Source organism: Pongo pygmaeus, chromosome 15 (genome assembly GCF_028885625.2).
Source record: "Pongo pygmaeus isolate AG05252 chromosome 15, NHGRI_mPonPyg2-v2.0_pri, whole genome shotgun sequence".
NCBI lineage: Eukaryota > Metazoa > Chordata > Mammalia > Primates > Hominidae > Pongo > Pongo pygmaeus.
The window spans coordinates 85,020,425-85,032,873 of record NC_072388.2 but is presented as its reverse complement, the minus strand read 5'-3'; the positions used below and the strand labels follow the sequence as shown (position 1 = coordinate 85,032,873).

Below are 12,449 nucleotides of genomic sequence, written 5' to 3'. Positions count from 1 at the left end.
ACCTTCCCTGGCAGGCTCCCACAGATCATCTGTTAAAGGCTACTGTCACATGCAAACGCGTGTTTATCTGATCACTGAAACAGTGCTGAGGTTTGGCTTACTGCCTCTTGCAGATCTCAGAAGAGTTAGCCTCACTGAAATCTCTGGGTGAGTTTTCAATTGCACATTTTATGTTCTTTGCTAGTTCTGACATTTCCAAATATTTCTCACCAACTTGTGGCTGAATGCAAGCCATCATGACATGCCCCAGAGGTGCCTAGCTAAGGCATGAATCACATAATGTCTATATTCACATTCTACAAAGTCCTCAGGGGTTGTTGTAGATGTGCATGTGAATTAATGCCCTTATAAAACCTAGCTCAGTATATTATTATTCAAACTTGATATCCAGTCTGTTAATGATTATTGGTCTGCAAGGCTATAAAGAATGTGCTCCTTTACAGATGGAGGCCTTAACACTGCAATTGCGTGTCTTAAATTGTTACCTTTTAACTTAGGATCAAGTTCTTATGGAAACTGAGGGAGCTCTATTGTGTTTTAATCATTAATTGAGCAAACAAATATTTATTGACTACATACAATATGATGGTCACTATACCAATTTCTGGGATATGACTTCCAGTGAGCTCTATTGTGTTTCCATCATTAATTCAGAAAATATTTACTGGCTACTGACAATATGAGGGTCATTATACCAAGTTCTGGGATATGACTTTCAACAAGGCAGATGTGTTGTCATCTACAAGTAGGTCAGAGTTTAATGAAGTAGTGGAAATATCACTAGATTGGCTGTCATAAGACTCGGATTGTACTTTTAGGTACTTCACAAACAGCATGGCACAGATCACTGCTTCTCCATTCATTAAGAGGAAGTAACTTACCTGAAGATAAAGAGATAAGCCTCATTTCTCCCAAGAAAAACAAATAACAATTGGGCCTTTGTATAAATTTCCATTTTTCTTTTCACTACCTGCATAACCTTGAACATGTTACCTCACCCTACCTTTTTTAATCAGGAAAATGTGAATGATGATAATAGTCCTTATTTGGTTGGATAATTGAGGATATTAGATGCTGTACCTATATCACCTAGACTATTGTGCTTGGCATACAGTGTTTGGTAAGTGTTTGCTTTTATTATTCTGAAACTAAAGTAGTTGTTACATCTCTAGCAATTTAATTCAGCACACATTAATTGAAGCCCCACAATGCTTGTGGCATGTATGAAATAAGACTCACTTCCTTTTCTCATTAGGATATTCACTATCTGGGGTGAAGGGCAGTATTTCTAGCCAAATAATTAAATCAGCATTATATTTTGCTTTCAGAAACAGAGTTATATGCAAAGTTATGTTTGTGCAAAGATGTGTGAAAAATCAAGTTTACCTAGATAAGCAATTATACAAACATTATGAAAGATGCAATCACTAAAGCTCTAACAGATGAATAATTCATCAGAGAAGAATCTAAGATACCTTCCAAGCCATCTCCATTACACTTTCTGTCTCACACTCTCCCACACATACAAACATGTGCACACGCATACAGTAACACTATAAACTTTAGATAACATTCAGAATTTATATCTTAACTCTACCCTCTTTCCATTAATTTCTCCTTGCCAGGGAGTATAGATTACAGTTAAACACATGGTTATAATCAGACTTAGGTTTGATTTCTGGATCCTTTTATATAAGTCTACTATCCCCCAATCCTAATTAATCTAGAGAATCTGTGTGCCCACTTGCTCAGTAGGTATAAGTAATCATGCAACATACTTCTACAGATTTCTGTGCATTGAGCAGTCTAGATGAAATGAAAGTAATTTTCCAAGATCGTCTTTCAGCAGATCCAGATTTCATGCTTATCTGATTTCTCACCTATATATGTTTGGAAAGATACATAACTCACCTGCAAGCTGGAAAATGACAGAAGCCAGCAGCATGACGCAACCCATCAGTCTCCAAGCAGTAGGATATAATATTGAATAATATCTTCATTGCTGCATTGTTTGTAGAATTTGAGACCATTTGACAATATAATAAATATTCACTGAGTGCCTACAAGCACTACTCTAGACATCAAGAAAGCATCAATGGACAGGACTCTTAAAATCTCTGCCCCTTTTGAGCTGACATTCCAATTGTAATGGATATAAAGTGAAATCTCAAACTGGTAAGCCCGAAATAAATATTAGCTTCTATCACCTTCAGCCTTATTATTGTAATTATTTCAAGATAACCCCTGATGTTCTCTGTAACAATATTTCACCTTTATAAAAATACTAGGTAACTGAGTGTTGAAAAGACAGTGTGCTTCATCTGTACAAAATGCGAAGAGAAAGGGCAAGAATGTAGAAAGGAAGAAAACTATAAAGGGATGTAATCAAGTCAAAATTAATTCAGTGAATTAAATTGCAATTGGCAATGCATTTCCTCCTTCTGGTAAACCAAATATTTCAGAAAAGATTATTTATGAATTATTCTTGAGACTTTTCTTTCACTTTGTGTGATGGTTAATATTAGGTGTCAACTTGACTGGACTAAGGGAGGCCTAGATGGGGCTGGTGAAGCATTGTTTCTGGACCTGTCCATGAAGGTATTTCCAGAGGAGATTGGCGTGTGAGTCAGTGGACTGGAGGAGAAAGACCCACCCTCAGTAAGTGGGAAGACGCTCCTCTCCTGTAGCCACAAGGTTGAAATTGTTGAAAATAAAACACAGCCCTCATCATGGCATTGGCTGACTTACAACAAAAGGTGAACTCTCAGGATTGTAGGGTGTTTACTGTTAAAGTGAGGACATTAATTAGAAAAGTACCATTCAATAAACTGAGGGTCTGGCTAGAACAGGACTTGGGGAAGTAGGGTGGATATTCAACTTGCTTTATTCCTTCTCTTTCTCCCTTTTAGACTGGATTGCCTTTTGTTCCTCCCGTCCTTAGATATCAGGCCCCAGATTACTCAGCTTGTGGACTCTGGGACTTGCACCAGTGGCCTTCTGGGAGCTCTCAAACCTTTAGCCTCAGACTAGGGGCTGCATTGTCAATTCCCTGGTGTTGAGACTTTTGGACTTGGACTGAGCCATGCTACGAGCATCTTTCATTTTCCAGCCTGCAAATGGCATATCACGGTAATTCACCTTTCTGATTGTGTGAGCCAACTCCCCCCCAAAAATTCTCTTTTATATAGATCTATTGTTTCTTTCCCTTTGGAGAACCCTGACTAATAGAGATTTTGGTATCAGAAGTTGTTCTAAAGGAACGGAATTTTAAAGATGAATTTTAATCGGTTTTGAGGTTTCTACAATTGGCTTTCTAATCTCATTAGACCTTCAAATGCTAAGGACTCTACTTCAAATATTTGTGGAAAACCAAGAAATGTTGGTTGATTGCTCCTGACATCACTAAACAAATAGATGGAATTAAAGGACAAGCTCAGGAATTTGGACTCTCAGCTGCAGATGCACATAAATAGCCTAAAAGCTTCTAAGTATTCTCTGAAGGAGAATCTTCTCTTCTGTAGCCACAAGGTTGATTGCTGAAAATCAAACACAAGCCCTCATCATGTCATTAGCTGATTTACAACAAAAGGTGAACTCTCAGCCTCGTAGTGTGACTACTGTTAAAATGAGGACATTGATTGGAAAAGAATAGGATACTGTACATTGGAATAAGAACGTATGGGAGGACTCCAATGAAGCTTGGGGACAATGAGCTCCTAAATTCTGATGAGCCTTTTTTGCCAGGGGAAGTGGCCTCCCTACTCCCAGTGGCAGTGGCAATAGCCCTCACAGTGGTATTCATCTTTCTGCCTCTATCTGGAGGAATTAACCATGCATTGCCTGAGGAAACAATAATGGCATCCCCTGAGGCAGCTGACAAACAAGACAATGCTGGTTCTCCTGGGAACCCACTCCCACCATGCCTCTTTTCTTCTAGAACAATGACTGGACTCAAGTCCCAGAGGTCCCTAAAGGTGAGGTGCAATGAGGAAGTGTGCTATACTCCAAAGAACTAGCTGACTGTTCTATTTTGTATACAAGCAGAAAACTGGGGAAACATGAATGGGAATGGATATTAAGGTTGCAGGATAATGGGAGAAGGAAATAAAGCTGGATCAGGTTGAATTTATTAACATGGGCTCACTAAGCAGGGATTTAATGTTGCAGCTTGGGGAGTTAATAAAAGTTCTAATTATTTGTTTGGTTGGCTGAAATATGGATCAAAAGCTGGCCCACCATGAGAGCTAGAAATGCCTTCTCTTCCTTGGTTTAATATAAAGGAAGACATTCAAAGGCTTAGGGAGTTAGAATGCTAACGCAGATTTTTCACATAAAACCTAGTCACCCACACTGTGAGGGTCCAGAAGATACACCTTTCATTAATACTCTGAGAAATAGATTTGTGAGGAGAGAACCAGCATCCTTGAAGACCTCTGAGATTTCTCTTCTATGTATTCCAGACCATACAGTGAGAACCACAGTCACTTAATTTTAAAACCTAAATGCAATGGGAGTAACTGTATCCCAAGGTGGCAGGGGCCAAGTGGCAGCACTCAATTGCCAAAGGCAAGATGGACATGGTTACAGCAAGAGACAGCAGAGGCAAAACAACAATCAGAATCGTCTGACCCAGGTAGACCTACAACATTGTCTAATTAATCATGGTGCTCCTTGAAGCAAAATAAATGGAAAGCCTGCTACATTCTTACTTGATCTGTATATGCAGCAAACGTCTAGATCAAGTGAACACAAGTCTAACTTGAATCATAAAAATAGAGAATCATAGACCCTCAATCAATTTCCAGACTTGAGCCAGTTTATAGACCCAGAACCCCTTGAAGGAAGGGGAGGCTGAGTCGCCTTGAGGAAGGACCCCAGTATACTGCCAACAATTTAAACTGTCAATCTTTTACATCCTTCCCCAAAGGAAACTCTGACCTTTTACTTAGGTAAATAAATACTGGGGAAAGGAAAATAATCAGAACTTTTTGGGACTGCTGGACACTGACTCTGAACTGACATTGATTTCAGGACCTGAAACATCATTGTGGCCCTCCATTTAAAATAGGGGGTTACAAGGTCAGGTGATTAATGGAGTTCAAGCTCAGGTTCAACTTACATGGGTTCCCAAACCCATCTTCTGGTTATTTCCCCAGGTCCAGGTGCATAATTTGAATAGACCTATTCAGCATCTGGCAGAATCTCCACCTTGGTTCCCTGATCTGTAGGGTGAGGACTATTATGGTGAGAAAGACCAAATGAAAGCCATTAGAACTGCCTCCACCAAGAGTAGTGCTTCTATACATCAATAATGATGATATAGCTGAAAAAGAAATAAAGAAAGCAATCCAATTTACTATAGCTACAAAAAATAATACCTAGGAATAAATTTAATCAAGGAGGTGAAACATCTCTACAATAAAAACTACTCAACATTGATAAAAGAAATTGAAGAGTACACCAAAAAATAAAAAGACATCTCATGTTTATGGATTTAAATAATTAATATTCTTAAAATGACCATATTACCTAAACTGATCTACAGATTCAATGCAATTCTTAACAAAATACCAATGGTATTCTTTGCAGAAATAACAAAAAAAAAATCCTAGATAACAATTTGTCTGTAGCCACAAATGCCTCTGAATAGTCAAAGTATTTCTGAGCAAAAACAAAACAATGCTGGAGGCATCATACCACTTGGCTCCAAAATATATTACAAGGCTATAACAACCAAAACAGCATGGTGCTGGTATAAAGAGAGACAAATAGACCAATGGAATAGAATGGCAAACCCTAGAAATAAATCCATGTATTTAAGACAGTTGATTTTAACACAGGTGCCAAGAACATATACTGTGGAAAGGACAACCTCTTCAATAAACAATGCTGTGAAAATTGAATATTCATATGCATAAGAATGAAACTAGACATCTATTTCTCTACATGTACAAATATCAACTCAAAATGAATTAAAGACTTACATATAATACCTCAAACTATAGAACTAATAAAAGACAACATAGGAAAAATATTTCAGAATTTTGTTCTGGGCAAAAATTTTATGGATAAGACTTCAAAAGCATAGGCAACAAAAGCAAAGATAGATAAATGCAGTCTTACCAAACTATAAAGCTCCTGCACAACAAAGGAAACAAGAGAGTGAAGAGACCCCTATAGAATGGGAGAAAATGTTTGCAAATTATTCATCTGACAATAGATTAATATCCAGAATATGTAAAAAAAAACTCAAATAAGTCAACAGCAAAAAAAAACCTCACAAATAATTCCGTTAAAATTGGGCAAAGTATCTGAATAGACATTTCTCAAAAGAAAACATACAAATGGCCAACAATTATATGGAAAAATGCTTAACATCACTAATCATCAGGGAAATGCAAATCAAAACCACGATGAGATGGCTAACTTTGTTGGAATGACTCATCAAAAAAATGAAAAATAACAAATGTTGGCAAGGATGTGGAGAAAAGGGAACTCTTATACACTGTTGGTGGGAATGTCAGTTAGTACAGACGTTATGGGAAACAGTATCAGAGTTTTCAAAAAACTACAAATAGAAATACTATACGATCCAGTAATCCTAATACTGGGTATTTATCTAAAGGAAAGAAAATCAGTATATCAAAGAGGTATCTGTGCTCCCATGTTTATTGCAGCACTCTTTACAATAGTCATGATATGGAGTCAACTTAAGTCTTTATCAGCAGATGAATGGATAAAGAAAATGTTCATATATACACAGTGGAATACTATTCAGCCTTGAGAGAATAAAATCCTGTCATTTATGGCAACATGGATGAACCTGGAGTACATCATGTTAAGTGAAGTGAGTCGGACACAGAAATACAAATATCACATGTTTTCACTCATATGTGAGAGATAACAAGTTTAGCTTCTAAAAATAAAGAGTAGAATTGTGGCTCTTCAAGGCTGAGAAGGGTAGTGGGGAGGGAAGGATAAGGAGAGGTTGTTTAATGGATACATAATTATAGCTAGAAGGAGAAGTCTAAGGTTTTATAGCATTATAAGGTAATTATAGTTAATAAAAATTTATTGTATATTTTCATATAGCTAGAAGAAAGGATTTAGAATGTTCTCTACACAAAGAAATAATGTTTCAGGAGATGGATATGCTAATTATTCAGATTTGATCATGATATTATATACACGTATCAAAATATGACTCTGTAATTATTTTGTATTGCATATGTGCAATTATTTTGTATCACTTAAACATTTTTTAAAACTACACAGTAAATAAAATAAATTATCCTCTAAAATGTAATAGATGTGTGTGTGTGTATACAGAAATATTCATGAAGCATTCGTTATATATCAGATTCTATTCTTGGCCCTGTAGATTTTGCATACTTGGGTGTTAGTATACATTCTAGGGTCTTCACATTGCCTATGTCAGTGCATGCAGAGTTCATCGTAAATTTGTATTAAGTTCTTGCCAGTTTTTACATTTCCTGTCTTTTGTTTTTCTCTTCAGGTACATGGAACAGAGGCTGTTAGGAAATTTGCCTTGCAACTAAAATTTAAGCAAAGAAACAACTTGTCATCTACCTGTTTACCTCTAACAGAAGCTTATACACATATGCATGGGCTTGGAGAAAATGATATTCACTTAAAAACAATATAATAATGACATGTACAAGCCATATAGCTCCAAAACCTTTCAAGTGCTATGTCCATTTGTGAGGACATATTTATCAGTCTAGTACTACCTTGTAACAGTATAAAAGTACATTCACATTATTTTTCTAAAGGAGCTTAGTTCCTAGAGGGAAAAAATACACTCTTCTCAAAGTTTTATAATAATAATTAACATACCCTACATGATGTTTGTGAGACTCAAATAAGGAAAACAATGTAATATGCTATATAAGAGCAACATATTATTGTCAAAGTTTTATTTCTTTTTCTCTCTCTATCTCTCTTTCAAACAACTCATAATCTACTCTGGTTTTTAAAAGTAGTTTAGTTGTAGAATACTCTGTTCACATAATTTATTTATTCACATTAATCACATAATTTATAAATCATAAAATATAATGATAGTGGTAATAATATAAACAATGATCTAAAAGTGTGTTAAAAGTTATAATCTTCACATCGCACTCTTATGAAGTAGGTTAATAGACAATACATGGTTTGCCTAATTGCACATAGAAATGACTGTTTGGGCCAAGGATTCAAATCTGGGGCATGCAGGCAGAAGTCCTGTTCTCTTGATGTTCATTCTATGCTGTTTAAATAAACCTCATTTTAGTCACATTAATCATATAAATAAATAAATATTTGATTGTTAACCTATTACCATTCAGAGGAATGAGCTTTCATATTTGACTATATGATTTACAATTACCTGGGACCAATTTATGGCGTTTCACTCAAAACAGGTGATAACGTAAGCTGTTCGTGCAAAAAGAATTAGAGAATTGTTGGAGGATTAATGCTTCTTCTAGCCCTTCTGACCACCAATCCAAGCACAGTTATGAGTAAACACATTTTAAAAAATGATGAGGCGAGAACTCTTTTGGCATATCATTTCCCTTAATTAGTCTGCCAACAAGCATAAATGCCTGCTCTGAAAGCCTGAGTAGCAGTGAACTCACAGTAGCACAGAGTTCTAATGCAAGATTTGACCTTGCCCTTATTGCTCAACATTCTATAGGTGATGACAATGAGTTGAGTCCTTTGATGACATAGATTGTTTACTTAAAGTCCTTCCATCAGAGCCTTAACAACGTAATACAGAGTTGAATAAAGTGGTTTGCAGCCTGTTGTCAAAAAAAAAGTAAAATACACTGTCCACAGTGTCCTGGAAAACTGTTAACACATTGTTAGTAGTTTCCAAGCAAGGATATCGTTAAACATATTTCATGTTAATGTAGTCTAGCTCAGTGGCAATTTTCTCCTAGTAAAGAAATATGAGGTTCTTACAAGGTTTAAGCAAATAATACAGAGTGGGCTTGAAACACTCACAAGTCACGAATTGAACTTTCACTCCTTGTAGTTTAATAACCAAATAATACATTTTATAACTAATTACAGAGAATTTTTTATGTGTTGACTTCCAGTGGGTCACATTTTTTATAGGCATATAATATTAAGAAATAAAGTTAGAGGTATCACTATTTTATGTACATTTAGCTGGAAGTTTTTAAGCAAAATTAAGAGGTGGAATGTGATTGCTTGTTCACTCTACAGTGAGTTGTTAATCAGCAGAAGTTAATAAGATTCAATTAAGAATTAAATGCTTATGAGAAATTTAATAGTGTGTTCCTACCAAAAATAAAAATAAAATAAAAGAATTTCTCTGTAACAGTAGTGTAGAGGTAAATAGTTATCGGGCCTCAGGCATGATGGAATAAACTAACCCAGTACCAGAGTTAAGAAGAAATTTCCTTGGTGTGGCTATTTTTCTCAATTAGGGGCATCATGGCGAGTTTATTCCTTTCTTCTAACACATCCATCATTCGATGCAGGAGGAAGCAGGAGGCTCAACTAGATGGACCATTGACCAGTTCTGGCATATAAATTCCTGTTTGGAGTCCTCCAAACAGGACTTTATTTAGAACTCTCCAAATTCTAATATCCAACAGGATTTTTCTCTTGGCTCTGGAGACTAAATCATCTCTTTGACCAAAGGAGATAGATTTATGCTGCTGAAAAGGAATGCACCCTCTGGAGCAGAGGACAGAAATTCTATACCACCCAGGGGAATGTGTCCTCATTTTATCTATTAGTGATTTTAAATCCACTGTATTATTTTTTTCCCCCAGAGAGTTTGTTTGTGTTGTTAGTTTGGTTCATATCACATCTTTTGGATTTGAGGGGTTGAATATATAAAAATTGAATATTTGGCCCAACTTCTGAAGCTTTAGGGAGAATAAATCCCTTCCAATATGAGTGTTAAATGAGCCACAGCACTGATTTATTGTCTGCTAAACACTGGAGAATGTGGAGTATTTGTTAGGGAAATGAGGCAATGAGGGAAAACTGAAATGTTGACGTGAAGGTTTTCATATTAAACTCTAGTATTTTCCATCAAGCAGCCATGCATTTTCTGGTGATTAAAACTGAAAATTAGAAGTAGGAACTTGCATCCCTATTCACTACAAATAAATTAACTCTACTGTATAACTGGTACATCCTTGAGAACACTGTTAGAAGGAAAAATAGCACAATGGTAAGACAAGGTACACAGACACAAATGAGTATTTAAGAAGATAAGCAGTAAATGTTTCACTGGATTGTTTTTCTATGAAATCAAGAATAAACTATCAAGGGTCAAAAGATCTTAACAATTACCTTTCCCAGATGTCTTATCTGGAATTTGAATTCCTTTGCAATAGTCACTCATTTAACAGTCACTCTCCTTGCTCTGACTTATGTTCAAGAATAGCTAATGGCCAGGCGCGGTGGCTCATGCCTGTAATCTTAACACTTTAGGAGGCTGAGGTGGGAGGATCACTTGCAACAGGAATAGCTAACTATATTGAACACATTTTTCTGTAAGGAAATATGTACATGCACAAGTATCTCATTTCTTGACGAGACATCTCTGTTGTAATAAAATTATTATTTATATTAAAGCAAAGCTAACGTCCTTCTTACTTAGTGTTTACTGTGCACCAAGCATTGCCAATTTTCCGGCAAATAAACAAACAAAACAACCCTTTAGGATCAGAAAGACGAACCTCTTCCTCTGCTATGGATTTGCAGTGTCTGTGTGGCACTTTTGACTAACAGAGCAAACCTTGTGTTTGTGGGCAAAAGAGAAACGTTTATAGGTTTCAGCTATATCACAAACCTAGGTGATATAAATGCACAAACAAGAGTGCATTTGGAGTGGAGAGACAAGCAATAGACAACTGGCATAAATGGAAAACTAGAGGCAGAAAAATCAGATGAAAAAAACATTGCAATGCTATAAGAAAGAGTTCATTCAAGCCAAGTCAAGGACAGAGGAAGTATATAAAGGGGCGAAGAATGCAAGAGACATCTCAATGATGAAATAAATAAACTGATGTAGGCTTTACTGTATAAGAACCATGTGATATATTAAAAAGCGTATGAGCTTTTGAATGACTGAAGTAAAATTAATTCTTATTTGAATCTGAGCTTTATTATTTGCTTTCTGTGTAAATTAAAAAAAAAGAACAAGAAAAAACTACTAAATTTTGTCTCAATCTCAGATTCTTTCTTATATAAGGTTGTAAATAATATGGGATCTCTCAATATTGAGATGACTAGCACATAACTTATACATAATGGCTACTAAATGAATAACACACATCATTGTCAACTATTCTAGTAGAAAACTTTGGTTTTCTCTTTTAGACTTTATTTGTGGTAAAGAACACCTATATCTTGTTTACTCCTTACCCTTCTCTATTACCCTGCTAAAAATTCAACTTTTCTGTCCTCTCCTGCCATCTTGCACATACATACAGTACCCATTAATCATTAAGGATTAGAATTATGAGTCAGGATCAAATTAACATAAATCAAATATTAATTTCTACAGAAGTGTTTATTAGTACAGTCTTATTCTATTACACATACAGCTAATAGAAATAATGTCTGTGCAATAATTTTTGACTTAATATGAAAGCTAATTATTAAAATTATGTTTCCAAGATAATTTTTTACAACCTGTCACAGACAGGTTGTAACCAAAAGGCACATTATATCATTACTCCAGGTTCAATACTTCATAAAACAACATTAGTTCTTTGCAGAGAGTAAGTACTTTCTGCAGAAAAAGATGATTGAAATTTATATTTTAAGATGTCTCATGGTCTATATTCTTTCCCTGGTAGGTGACACTCAATGAACACTGCACCTTCTGAATGACCATACCTTTATGGTAGAAGCTGGGTAGAAGGATGACAAATACCTTAACCGCACGTCTTATGTTCAGGGAATTCCTTGGGGATTCCATCAAAATAGTTCCACTTCAAAAATGGCTAAGGGCAAATCCTGTGGTAAAATTAGTGTTCTCTTTCGGCTTTTTGCCACAATTTACATTCACTCATTCAAGAAATTTTCTGAGCTTCAAAAACATATTTGTATCAAATTGGAACAGTTATTATAATATAAAATTGACCACTTTCAAGCCCTGGTGTTCATCTTTCACAATCCAGGCAAATTTAAACCTTTTCTTATGTATCTCTTGATACAGCAGAAATAAATTCTTCCCTTCTTTGTCCTCCTTTGGAAGTTAATTGATGTCTGTCTTATTTTGCTTATTATATTCTGCCTTTCACTACAACTGGGGATATTCATCTCTCAATACCAGATTATACACTCTTAAGGCTTTTGTGCCACTCAATTTCCCATATAGCTTGGCATTATATCTTGTAAGCATAGGGGCTCAATGAATGTGTGGTGAATTGAATTGATCTGAGACAAAT

General features: G+C 35.7%; 1 long non-coding RNA gene across 1 annotated transcript in view; it reads left to right on the top strand.

Annotated features, from left to right (window-relative positions):
- The window catches only part of LOC129012770 (uncharacterized), a 56,479-nt gene that overhangs the window by 40,776 nt on the left and 3,254 nt on the right, over positions 1 to 12,449 (top strand). The window lies entirely within an intron of this gene.